General features: G+C 38.9%; 1 pseudogene; it reads right to left on the bottom strand.

The window, feature by feature from the left end:
• Nucleotides 1-1,136: 1,136 nt before the first annotated feature.
• On the bottom strand, nt 1,137-1,692 carry LOC118758170 (uncharacterized protein C4orf19-like; annotated as a pseudogene).
• Between the last annotated feature and the right edge of the window lie 11,769 nt (nt 1,693-13,461).

Raw genomic sequence — 13,461 nt, 5'->3', positions numbered from 1 at the left:
TGGCCAGAGCAAGCAGCAGAGAATGGCTCAAAGCCTTGGGACCCTGTACCCACATGGGAGACCTGGAAGAAGCTCCTGGTTCCAGATTAGCTCAGCTCTGGCCGTTGTAGCCACTTGGGAAGTGAACCAGCAGATAAATTTTCTCTCTGTTGCTCCTCCTCTCTGTGTATCTTCCTTTCCAATAAAAATAAACTTTTTTTTGGCTTAAATATTCTCACAAGAAATTTACGTATTTATTTTCATAATTTTAATGAAAATAATGAACATGCCACATTTCTAAACATGTTGGTACTTGTACTGGTGAATTTTGGCTATGGTAACAAAATGGCACAGGCTGGGTGGCATCACCAACACACATTTATTGTCTCAGATCTGGATGCCAGGAATCCATGATGACAACAACAGTGCACAAGGTTTCCAGCCGGGGATTTCTCCTTGGCCTGCAGACTTTTGCCATCTCTTCCGGTCAGTAGTCACCTTTGCCGCCACTGTTTAGCCAGAGAGAGAGAGAGAGCTCCAGGATTCCTTTCTCTTAAAAGCACCCTTGTTTTGCAAGATTAGGGTCCATCTTTAGAACTTCATGTGACTGTAATGACCTTTCCAAAGACCCTATCCTCAACTACATTGATGTTGGAGGTGAACTTTACGAATTGAGGGCGAGATGCGATTCTGACCAGAGTGTACAGCCCAAAGCAAGAGCAGTGTAATGAATACCTGGTTATCACTCAACATGACTAAAACGAGCAGTGTTACCTACCTTTGAACACCTGCCCTGGCCCTTTCTTAATACAATCCCTTTGCTTCTCTGTTGAGCTATTGGCCTCATTGTCATCCTTTCAAGGTGGTTTTATTTTAAAAATTCTAGCTCTCTTCTGACCCAGCTCTCTGCTAATGCACACTGGGAGAAAGCACAAGTACTTGAGTTTCTCTCATCCATGTTGGAGCCTCAGATTGCGATCCTGACTTCTGACTTCCTCTGACCCAGCCTCAGCTAGAGAGCGAATCACAAGAAAGAAGGTTTCTCTGCCTTTTAAAACAAATTAAATGAAGGATTATCCGCCATGAGTCTAAGGCGCAGACATAGGTCCCAGGGTCCGGCATGACACTGGCTGACTTGCTTACATCAATTCCCTTCCCTAACTGGCCTCCTCCACATCATCTTCTCTGGCAATGGCAGCATCTAAAGCAGTCAGGGCTTCTGCCACCACGGGGTCTTCATCCAGCATCTCCTAGTCTCTGTCTGCATTGGAGCCATGGGCATCCTCCTGCTCACTGCTGCACTCAGGCCCTGGCACAGCAAGCAGGGGAGCCCTTCTCTCGCAGACACTTAGACTTCCACGGCCACTGCTTTGTTGAACAAGTTCTGGCTTCTCTCCAGGGTGAAGGGCACTTTAAATCCACGCCTTCCACTTCCCTGCAGTGGCTCATCTTCAGTAGGGTTCCGGAATACACAAACTCTGTCTTCAAGGTCAATGCACTGGGACTGCAAAGCAGAGGGTAATCCGGGGCTGGCATCTGGAGGACAGGGTCTTGTTCTCCCAGCGCCAGGCTCTCTGTCTTAGAAGCAGCTCCGGGGTCTCCACTTGGGCTGACCTCTGTCTGCTCTGAGGCTGCCAGCACACAGTTCTCTTTCCTGGTGTCCCCACTTTCCGGGAAGGCTTGAATAATCCTCAGTTCCCCCCTTTGCATCATTTTACAGCCCTTGCACCCTATCTGGGTTATTGATTGTTATCGTCTGGAAAGGAAAGTATAAAAACAAGAATGCACGGTGAATGATATTGTAAAAATAAATTAATAAAACAAATTGAATGAGTAAATGCTTTTCAAAAATATCCACTAACAGAAAAATGTAACTCATAATGAAAAATACATAATAAAAACACTCTCAGAAATAATCTACATAATATGTTTTGTAGATTAAGAACATTAAAACCATTAAAAAATATAAAACTTCATGTTTGGGAGGATAGAGAAAAGCATGAATAAAAACAACCAAAATGAACTTAAATTTGATGAAACATAATGTCTAAAATTTCAAAGTTTGGTTTGGCTCAGAATAACAACATACGAGACACTAGAGACAAGATCAGTGAACTCACAGACAGCAGTAGAGCCAATCTAAGGCATGTATCTGAAGTCTCAAATGTGAGAAGAGAGAAAAAAAAAAACTTGAGGGGAAAATAAAAGAAGGGGCGATAATGAAGCAACGGTTTGGGAAGCAAAAAACAAACCCCGGAAACCTGAATTCTACGTCCAGCAAAACGTCTTTGATAAAGTAAGACTTTCACAAGCTTGTGAAGCATGTCGGCCCTCTAGGAAGTGCTCAACAGAATGTTCTGCAGGCAAAGGAAAGACAAAATCAGCTACAAGTTTAGATCCGCCTAAAAGAATGCCAAGGAGATCTGGCAAATATGTGCTCAATATGAAAATCTAAGTACTTAAAAAAATCTAAATATTTTAAAAATATTTTTGTTATTTTGTATTTCTGTAATAATAAAGAAGCTGTCTGATCATTGTACTTCATACTTATTAAAGCATTTTGAAATATTATGAAAGGTTTTTCATGCTCACGTAAGTAAATGTATCTATCACATAAATAAATGTGTCATATAAAGTACGGTTTGCACTATGGAATGAAAGTACAGAATACAATAAAAGAAGCAAGTCTGAGAGCCTAATAAGACAGATATTTATGCTGATACAGCAAGACTGGTAAGAAGTTTGCCAGGTGAAGTTGAGAAGACAGGTCATTCTCTAAAGAGGACACAGGTGGGAAAAGGTCTTCCAGAAAAGGTGTCAGCACTTAGCATTTTAAGAGACTGGCGAGCAGGTAAAGCACATAAATTTTCAAAAGTAGGCAAATAAAGTTTTCTGAGAATGGAAAGTGTTTGAGTTACAAATATTTAGGGCTGAATTTTGTCCCTCTCAAAATTAATTCTGGAGCCTGGGTATCTAGTACTCACATCTTTTAAAAGTGCCTGTAGTTGAAGAAAAGCCTTTAGAGAGTTAATTAAAGTAAAATGGTATCATATGGCTGGGCCCTTAGCCAATAAGGGCCGGTGTTTCTTATAAAAGCAGGAGCCTTGTCCACAGAGAGCAGCAAGACTTCAACCAAGACCCACAGCATGGCCATCCGCACGGCAGGGCAAGGGACCCCCAAGAAGAGACTAAGCACACCCGCTTTGGTCTTGAACTTCCAAGCTCTAAAAAGGTGAGAAAATAATTTCTACTGTTTAAGCCTCACTGTCTGTGGGTCTTTGCCATGGCGACGTTAGAAAACTCACACATGGGCTTGATATGTTGTGATTAACTTCAAAACAGTAAATTCTTAATTTCTTTGAATCATACTGTGAATATTCTAGTATGTGTCAAATTTTCCAGAAGTTGTATCTGGGCTTCTCAGTCACCATTACGGAGAAATTTCAAATGAGTTTCCCTGTCTATTTCCTCACGGACAAAGTTAGGAAGAAAGCCCTCTACTTTGGGTTGTCTATTTAAGTTGTGGTTGATAAAGGAAGGATAGTTTGTGAAGTTCTTGGATCAGGTGTAATACTGGTTGGTTAGTTGTAGCGGATATTCTCGGTATGATTTCTGACTGTGGTATTACTCTGTTCTCTTTATCTATGAAGGCAACAGTGGTCGTATCAGCCCAGTGTGTTTTGGAGCAGATAATTCAGTTTTGGGCTGAATTATCTCAACAGGCTTTTTCACATTTAGTTTCAGGTGGTTCTATTGCTTCTTGAGCTCCCCTGTTTACCAGGTGCAACATTAGGGTACTTGGAATGCAAATTTTTGTTAGGTTGGAGATACTAAGCTTCAACTACGTGTACATTTAAAAATACTGCTGTCCTTGTTTCACTATTACTGTTTCTGAGCGTTCCATCCACTGTGTTAACAGTTGTCTTTGCATTTCAAACCTTTTGTTCAGTGAGATGTAATTGTACCCATAGAGAAACATGTGTTGGGGGTACTCATAGCATGATTGACTTAAAAGTAACTCAAGCTGAATGAAATTGTTTTTCATACTTGAAAATCCTGTGAGGAAAATTGGTTTCAGAGCTGCTTAATTAGGTAGTCATCCCCTTTGTAGAAGTGTACTAATGATTTGCCATGTATCTCCAAGTATGCCTTTTATATCAATAATTAAGTAAATAATATAAGAGACTTCTTTCAGTGGAGTTTTTCAGAATAGCAACAGCAGCTTCAAAAGTAATGTTATACTCATTTGCTCTGGTTGGGCCATAAGAAGTAAAATGTGGAAGATTCTGCTTTGATATATGAAGAAAACGAGATGCTGGATCTTGGATGCTTTGGTCCCAGCTGGCTTCCCTTTTTTGTTTAAAGGTTTTCCTACAACATGTTGCTGTACATAATCCTTTTTAGAGAGATTGAAAAGTTGGCAGATTCTGCTGGCTCTTGTCAGACCTAGGTGACGAGGCACCATGGCCTTAGTCAGTACAGGATATCTCTGCTTTTTAACAATAACCAAATTGACAATACTCAAATTGGTATTGACAAAACAGCCTTGAACAGATTTGTACTTAATTTCTCCAGTTCTCCTTTGTCTGTAATAGGAATGCCTGTTACTCAGTAGCAGGTGGACCTGGTCAGGAGTTATGACAGGGCATTCCCATGAAGCAAGGTGTCTTTTCCACCAACAATTTGGACCACATAACTCTCCTATTCGCCCACAACAATTTTTGCGGCCATAGGTTTTTCACAGAAATTACAAAGTTGATTTTCATCAGCTGCCTCTGAGTTTCCAGCATCCGGTGGCCAGGAAAGATACCGGGCTTCATTTTGAAGGCTCCAAGGAGAAAAGCTGCTGAGATGTTTGGGTTCTTTGTGGGCTGTTGGGCTGAGGGTCTCTGTTTCTTGCTGGCTCTTGGAGGGAGGCTGCCCTCAGGACTATCCCATGGGTCCTGCACTTGGGGCATGCAAATCTCAGTAAAGTGAGCAAACAAGAGTCTGTAAGAGTGATAATACTGGAGTTGGTGTCTCTTACACATTGATCCCTATGGTGTATTATCAGGTCTGCCGTATCCTCTCACTTACAAGGAAGTTGTTAGGCTCTACTTGTGCACTCAAGTGAATAGGAATTGCACACAAACCCAAATACCCAGGAAATGTTTTAGAAGTTACCTGCCACAGCTTTCAAGGAAATACACCTTGACCTGTAAGTAACATGAGGGTACCTCAATGTTCACAGAAAATGGAATTACTGGATAAGATTTTTTTGGTAACAGAAAAATTAAAGTCCATGCATCAAAATGCAGACTATGGGAAAACAATACCTGGATTTCACAAAATTTTGTATCAAGATAAACTTGTCTTCTAATTATGCATAATTGTATAATTATATAATTATAAAGTATGTAATATGTTATATATTATATATAAATGCATAATTATATGTGTGTAATGTATAATTATATAATTATAGATCTATAATATATTTAGATTTATACATATGTTTGCTGAACTCTTGCAGTAACTTCATATTAGGTCTATTGGACACATTGTCAAATGGCTAAAATCTCACTTCTCATTCCAAACATTTTTAGTTTCAAAAATAACTATCTTCAACTCAAATTAATCAGTTGTGCTATATGCTTTCTAATTTGTATTCATTTCTACTGAAAATTACTTTGCTTAAGCTTATGTTTCATATTTCCCTTTCTTCATATTGAATGTGTTGTACTGAATTTTTTTCTTTTAATCTGTTAACTGGATGAGTTGTATTGCTATTTATCAGTGATTACTCATAAAAATTTAACATGAACACTTGGTTTTCAGAGATTATCAATATTTATATTCTTCTGAATAATAAAAGACCTTTAAATATTTCAACCACAATCTCCAAACTTTCCATTTTATGAGTTGTTATTCTACCTTACGTTCACCCCTCAACTCTCAATAATGTTATTTTATCATTTTGCCTTCCCTAGACTATTTTGGATGTATCTACCTGGTAGACAGGTTTTCCTTAGTTGAAGCTTTTTTGTTTTGTTTTTACAAACTATCACTTTGTTTCATTTTTGCTTATCCTTGGCTTTTGAATTTTTATATATATTTTTTGATTTCTCTATTTTTTTTTTTTGAGAGATTGATAGAGCAAACTTCCATTCACTAGTTCTAGTACATTTCCCAATTGCCTAAAATTGCCAGAGCTGAACAACTCCAGACTCCAGGAGCCAAGAGCTCGGTCAAGGTCTCCCACATGAATAGCAGACACTCAGCTACCTAAACCACTTCCCCTGTTCCTAGGGTCTGTATTAGTTGGAAGTAGCAGTTAAGATCTGGAGCTCCAGTGTGGATCTTGGGCACCTAAACCTACATCTCAAACACTAGTCCAACCATCTGCCCCTGGTTCTTGAATCTGAGTTAAATTTCTTCCTGACATATCCATTGAGTACTTTTGCAAGAATTCTCATTCATTGGACATTTGTTAGGCCTCTTGTTGGTCTCCATGTTTCCTAAATTCTTTGTATAACTTCTATCCCTTTAACAGGGCTTTATTCTTTCTTAATTCCTCAGGTCTTATACATCAGTTTATCCACTCTATTTTTCACTTCACATTATTCACTAAATTTCTATAGCTACCATTCAGGTTTTTTTGGTCGATCTTATTTTTCATTATTAGATCTGTAAGATTCTCCGACACTTTGTTCTTTCATTGTTTTTTTTCCTCTAAGGTTTACTACTTTGCATTTGAATAATTACTACAACCTATCCATTTTACAATATTAAGCTTAAAGAATGAAACATTCCCTGGTTGTTTATGGTGACTTCCTGTTGATGGATTATATTACTGACTTTTTTTATTATAAACTCATCTTCAACAATCGTTCACCCCTGGGAATTCCATAAAGGATAAATTGTTATAGTCTTGTGTTTTCTTCTGTTAGATAATCCTAAATCACAAGTTTTAGACCAGTTTTCATTGTAATTGCAATAAAAGCAAAGAGTAAATTCTCACATAAAAATATATAAGGACTAGGTTTGGGTCTGAATCAACAGGGGTTAGGAGTTGCATAAAGGGGCTCAATTTCAGCTAGCACATATTATTGTCTAAAGGTCTTAATTCTTTGTTTTGCTCACTGGGCATTACAATCAGTCTTCATAAATAAAGCTAAAAGCCTGTCCCTCACGTTTCATATCTACTTGAATGCCTGCTGCGTTGGTGTTCCATCTGTGCTTTCCAAACATTCCTCTTCATTCTGATTGATCCAGGTTGTCCAGGTTTACCTTTAAAAACATGTTCCATAATGTTGTGTTCCACATGATTACTCTTTGCTTTATAGTTTAAAGTGGTCTAGCTGTCAAAATTGTACAACGGAAAACTGACAGGTTTCGCTGGGATTGATACTTCCCAAACTCTTACCTGCATGTGCACACCTACATTTTTCAGATACTGATCACTAAACCTCTGACAGTGTAGCACCAAAGCAGGTTGTTAAGCCTCAAATTCTGCACTCTAACATTGGGAAGGGGTCGTCTTTGAAACAAAGTCCCATAAGTTGTCCAGGCAGGCTACCCACTCACATGCAGAAGATCAGAGAGTGACTAATGGGTTTAGAAATACTTAATCATTAATGCACATGGACAGAGATTTTTAATTAGTACATCATTTTCAATAAACGGAACAAGAGTACTGAAAGATGAAGAATCTAAACTATCCAGAAATGAAGGTCCTCAAAATGGCTTACATTTGTTTTAATAAACAGGTAGACAATGATCAAGAGTACTCTTGAATAATTTAATATGCATATTAAGATAAAACATGCATGTAGTTTTAACAATGTTGTAAAACAGTTAATCAGAATAGATATGAGGAATAAGAATAATTAAGAAAAATCTTTAATCTTAATTTTTCTTTATTTAGAAGTGTCTATTTTTTCTAGCTTAGACCATGGAATTGACATATTGGCAGTGATTCTAAATACTATTCTCTTATAAAGAAAACCTGGGACTGTGGTAGAAAATAGATGGGAAGATTCTGGAACATCCTGTTGGCACAGAGTGCAAGGAAGCTACCAGAAGCGAATGGGATCATGTCAAAGTACACACAACCAGCTTGATGGGTTCAGGTAGCACAAATTGTGACATTGGAGCATCAAGGAGAGTGATTGTGATTGTTTCAAACTCACTGAAAAGATAAAATGAATTATTAGTGGTATTAAAGAATTAGGAAAAAATAAAGCTTACCTCATTGCCCAATACCAAAAATTGCAAGGGCATTATTCTGAAAATTGATAATTACAGGTGAAGAACGGAATGTTCATCTTTTTTTTTTTGCAGCTGAACTGTGTTTCAAAGAAATCAAATGTATAGGGTAAAGGAGTTCCTTTCTATAAAAACTGCTAGAGAAATGCAGACAGGAATAGCAAAACTCGCCATTTTACAACTTAAGTAATGACTTTAGACAACGGTATTGAGTAGACTGTCAATAGATGGAATATTGGTGGAAATATACAGAGTGAAAGTAACATGTTTGCAGCACCTGAACTTGGGGATCATTTTTCTATAGGCCAGCCTTATAGTACAGCCAGCTAGGCCGTTGTCTGGTGCCAGCATCCCATATCAGAGTACTGGTACAACTTCCAACTGGTCTGGTTCCCATCCCATCCTAGTTAACGCACCTGGAGGGGAAGTGGAAAATGACTGTCTTGGGGCCTCTGCCACCCATGTGAGAGACCTGGATGGATTCTTAGGCTGTGGCTTCTACTTGACCGTCTGGGGAGGGAACTAGCTGTCTGTGTCAGCCTGCATTTTCTGTTTGAAACAAAATTTCAGCTCAATAAAGGCTTAACGAAAATGGGTATCCATAGATGAGGAAGTATATGTTATGGAAGAATTGATGGAGAACTTGAGTCCATTTGATTATGGAGTTAGCGTAAGTAATTATACTAGTAATTTCTATAAAACATGCTTCATTCTTTAATATCCAATTATTTAAAGGGCCGGTATTTTGTCATAATTACTGCTTTACAGTATTTACCATAGTTACAGATTTAAACCTCTATTAGCAGAGTGAGTTGCTTACTTTCTGACTCTACCAGGAGTCTGTAAACAAGTTGAGGGCAGGGGTCATGACTTTTCATGTGTTTTGTCTTCAGTACAGTTACACTCAGTCTAACATGTCCACCCCAAACGACAAATGAATTGTTTTGAAGTTATGTACAATTGTTTGGTTAAAAATCCTCAAGGGTGAGCCTAGGGTTTGAGGAAGTTTCATTTTTCAACCATTTTATTGACATCTAGTTGAAATAAAACTGACTGCCATAATTACAGTACATAATTTGAAGTGATTTGATATGAGTGAACAATCATCCCGCAAGGTGGGCAGTGGGTGTATCAGCCCTAGAAGTTTTCTTGTGATTCTTTCCCTGCCCTTCTCCATTCTACTCTTATGCATGTATCATTAATGAACATATAGTACACTTAAGACATGAGTACTTCAAAAATGGTCATGGAAATAGCATTAAAATCAGGTTTATTTTGGTATAAAAATGTCAGAGTTCATGAAGTGTTTTTCATGATATTTTCTATTAATTTTTTGAAGATTCCTCTATAGGCATAGATGCCAAGTTTTTGAAGCATTTTAAAGCATTTTAAATGACTGCTTGCTGTATATCTTGCATTCTAATCTTTCTGTTGCTGTGCATCTTAGTCTAAATTTTCTAGGATGTTTTGATTATAATCACATACTGCATATTCCTTTGTCTTGTCGGGCTTTTGCTTGGAGCAAAAGTTGTTTTGGAACTGATGTTATAGTGTTGTCAACAGATAAATTTTTACTTAAAAATTTTCCAATTTTATTTGAAATGCAGAGAAACAAAGAGGGCTACAAAGAGACACATGGGTATTCTGCTAAGCAGAAAATATCAGAAATGATAAAGGTTAGTAGTGTTGGAGCATAGTTAGACAAAAATAATTGAAATTGGGATATATATCACATGACTGAAATATAATGGGAGAATGAGATGCTTGTAATCGAGGTTCTGTGAGGTGGTATAGCTGTTGGTAGGATCTAAACATAGCTTCCAAGAGAATGTGGCTGAGTTTGGGTGGGTACTAGAACACTAAGAATGAGCAGCTTAAGTGCTAAAGTATCAGAATGGTCATCTAGTAGATGCTGTGTTAGCTTGTTATTATAATGCAATATTTAAGCTACATGTGCAAGAAGAAAGTTTATTTTGGTTCTTGATCTTAGAAGTTCACAACCTGCAGTTGGGCAGCTGCGTTGGTTCAGATTCTCTGTTGTTCCTAATGGCAGAGTCCTGGGGTGGTACTCTGAGAAGGAGCACACACTCAGGGGGTTCATGCAGCAAGTCGAGAACTTGGGCTTCCATCAGCAGAGCTGACTTCTCACCGCCCACCCCAGTGACCGAAGCCCTTGTACTAGGTCCTGCTGGCAATCACCATAATGGAGTTGTTTTCCCCATTGTAGCTCAAACCATAGCTGCTGTAATACAATGGAGATGAACATATGGTTCAGATGCTATTTGTTTGAATTGTTCAGAGCAATTTCTAGAAACAGCACCCAAACAGTCTAACACTGTGGATATTTAAAATTAAATTTCAACTTTAACTGAATTTAGACATACATACTTGTATTTCAAAATTTATTTTGCAAGAGTTAGGGGGATTGTGGGGGTAATAGGACAGAGATTGAACTTCTGTCCACTGGTTAACTCCCCAAAAGACCACGATGGCTGGAACTGCGCAAGGCTAAAGCCAGTAGCTTTGTTCTGGTCTCCCATGTGGAGGGCAGGGCCCAAACACTCGGGCTATCCTCTGACTCCCCAGATACTCCACTTCCCATCCATCTCCCTGATGTTGTATCTGGGACAAGAATTGGAGCCCATATGGGGTGCCAGAATTGCAGGTAGTGGCTTTATCTGCTATGCTACAATGATGACCCCTAGACTAATCCGTTTCTTACAGCAATCAAGACAGTTGAACGAGTATTAATACACATGGGCCCAAACAAAGGCTGGTATTTTACATTGGCTCAAAAATGGTTTATTTTGAAAGTCAGCTACCGAGTGGGAAAGGCAGAACTTGTATCTACTGGTTTAATTCTCATATCAATGGCCAGGAGATAGGAGCTCTATCAGGATCTCTTATGTGGGCAGGGATCTGAGCACTTCAGTCATCTGCCACTGATTTATTCTTCCGCAGGCCTTTAATGCAACAGGTTCATAAGAAAACAGCAGGGACATGAATCGGAACTCATATTGGATGCTGGCTTTGCAAGCAGCAGCTTACTGGCCTATTCTATATCACTAATCCCCAATGGCTCATTTTCATTGGTGCTGTCATTAACTCATGTCAGCATTCTTTCCGATAAATCCCACCATCCTGTGCTTCTCAAGACTTTTGGCATCTCTATAATTCTGTCCTAAACATCTGGTATTTTGAACTAGAAGTCTAAGTTTGTCAGTGCTGAAGTAAACCAATAACTTGGGTATTTCTCTACTGTTGTAGCACTGATTGTCTTATGTTCATAACTTACAGATTTTCTTTCTCATTCAAGACCACAGTGTCACAAAAAATCAGCCATGTTGCTTAAACTCAAAATTATAGGCTCTATATTCTGTGGGAGGAAGGAAAAAAGTGTAAGAAGAGGATTATGATTTTAAGAACCTTCTGTTATTCCGGGCACTGTGGTAGGTAGTCGTGAACATTTTCTTTTTAAAACTCAAGCCATCATCAGGTCAGCTGAATTCAGCCTGCCCTTTGAAACTCCACTGAAACTGACTCAAGTCTCCTTTACTGTGTTCTTCTATGAATATGCAAAATACCCATGAATGATCAGAAATTATAGTAATACACCTTTGTTATTGAGCCTTTTACCAATTAATAAGCATTTCTCCTTTCTTGAAAGTTCTCGATTGCTGCTCGTAGGCTCATATTTCCAGGGATCATGATTCTAAAGTAGATTGCATCATCAAACTAAGTCATACCAAGTATTCCATCTCCTTGACCACTTGGGTTGGGAGCTGAAGGTGTAACCTAATCTGATGTAACCAAAAAGCAATTGTATGCTAGATGACATGATAAGATGTATGATGCTGCAGCCCTCTGCTACCTTGGATTTGCCTGCTCCCCCAAAGTTCAGACTGAAACACAGCAGAGAAGTTTACGAAGAAAAGTAGTGGGAGATCTGCTGTTGTGATAGACCTGCACATCAAGCCAGGCCTGAAGCCTAACTTCTGTGCTTTCCAGCTTTGTGAGGTGCTTCTCATTTCTTGTTTGCAGTCATATGCTACTTTAGATTCTGTCACTTCTTCAGGTGTTGCCAAATATTTGAACTGATTCCATCTCACTCTCCTTAGTTTTTCTCTTTGATTGTTGCTGTTGACTCAGATGTAGGATTTAGCCATGCCTTTTCCTGAAAAATGTCCCTCATACAGGAATTTATGTGTGTAGCAGGTTTCTGCTGAAGGTTTAGAAACAAAAATCATGTACAAAAGTAGAGGCAAATAAACAATAGGGGCAGCTGTGGTGCAGTGGGTTAAACCACTGTGCTGGTTGGAGAGGTAGCTGCATTGCTTCTGATCTGGCTCTCTGCTAATATGTCTGGGAAAGCAGTGGATCACACTCCCAATACCTGGACATTTTCTGTGTTGGAGATGCAGGTGGATTTTTAGGTTTTTGACTGTAGCTTGGCTGAATGCCCACATTATGGCCTTTTGGGTAATGCTGGATATCTGTCTCTCTGCCAAAACCTAAAAAACCCCAAACCCAGCAATACTAACAATGAATTTAGCATCAACTATTATCTATTTCTACTTGTAAGAGTCTCATTAGCCCCCTAGGATATGATAGGAAATGTTTCACCTCCTCCTACTCTCCCAGACTCCAGTTCCTCACCCACTTTGGTCTTGCATTCCCGTTTCTCCTCTGTTCTCCCTGGCCTGTACTTGTTTCATTTTAGCTATAACTTTATTGCTTTGTCGTCTTCCATCTTACTTCTAGACCTTTCTGGCTTAACAGTGTACCAAATATTTTCCAGAAGAAATAAAACTCCACTCCTAAGAGGATCATCTTGACTGCCATGGCCAGATAACTATGCAATTATATACATTTTGTTCTGTTTCATGAACATCATTTTTTTTTGTCCAATGCTTCAGCTACAGCTCTACCATGAAATGCTTACGAATCATGTATCTCAATCTTTGTTCTGTGAAAATGTGCTGCAGCCTGATTTGAGGATTTTTCAGTTATAGAATGTTGGAATAGGAGGGCGTTAGAAGTCCAACATCTGGTTCCAGCATTCTAAAGCAGCTACCAGGAGAGGCTGGAGTAGAGCCAGAGCAGCCTTGATCCATTGGAGTTTACTGACGCATGTGACAATCACTACTAACACGATCCTGATCCACTGGAATACAGGTGGACGCTGGCTTCATGAGTATTATGTAAACACCAAATCTTTAACTTCATGGTGTTTTA

The sequence above is a fragment of the Ochotona princeps genome, chromosome 20 (genome assembly GCF_030435755.1).
Source record: "Ochotona princeps isolate mOchPri1 chromosome 20, mOchPri1.hap1, whole genome shotgun sequence".
NCBI classification, from domain to species: Eukaryota; Metazoa; Chordata; class Mammalia; order Lagomorpha; family Ochotonidae; genus Ochotona; species Ochotona princeps.
The sequence above is the reverse complement of the archived record's forward strand: the minus strand, read 5'-3'. Positions and strand labels throughout refer to the sequence as shown.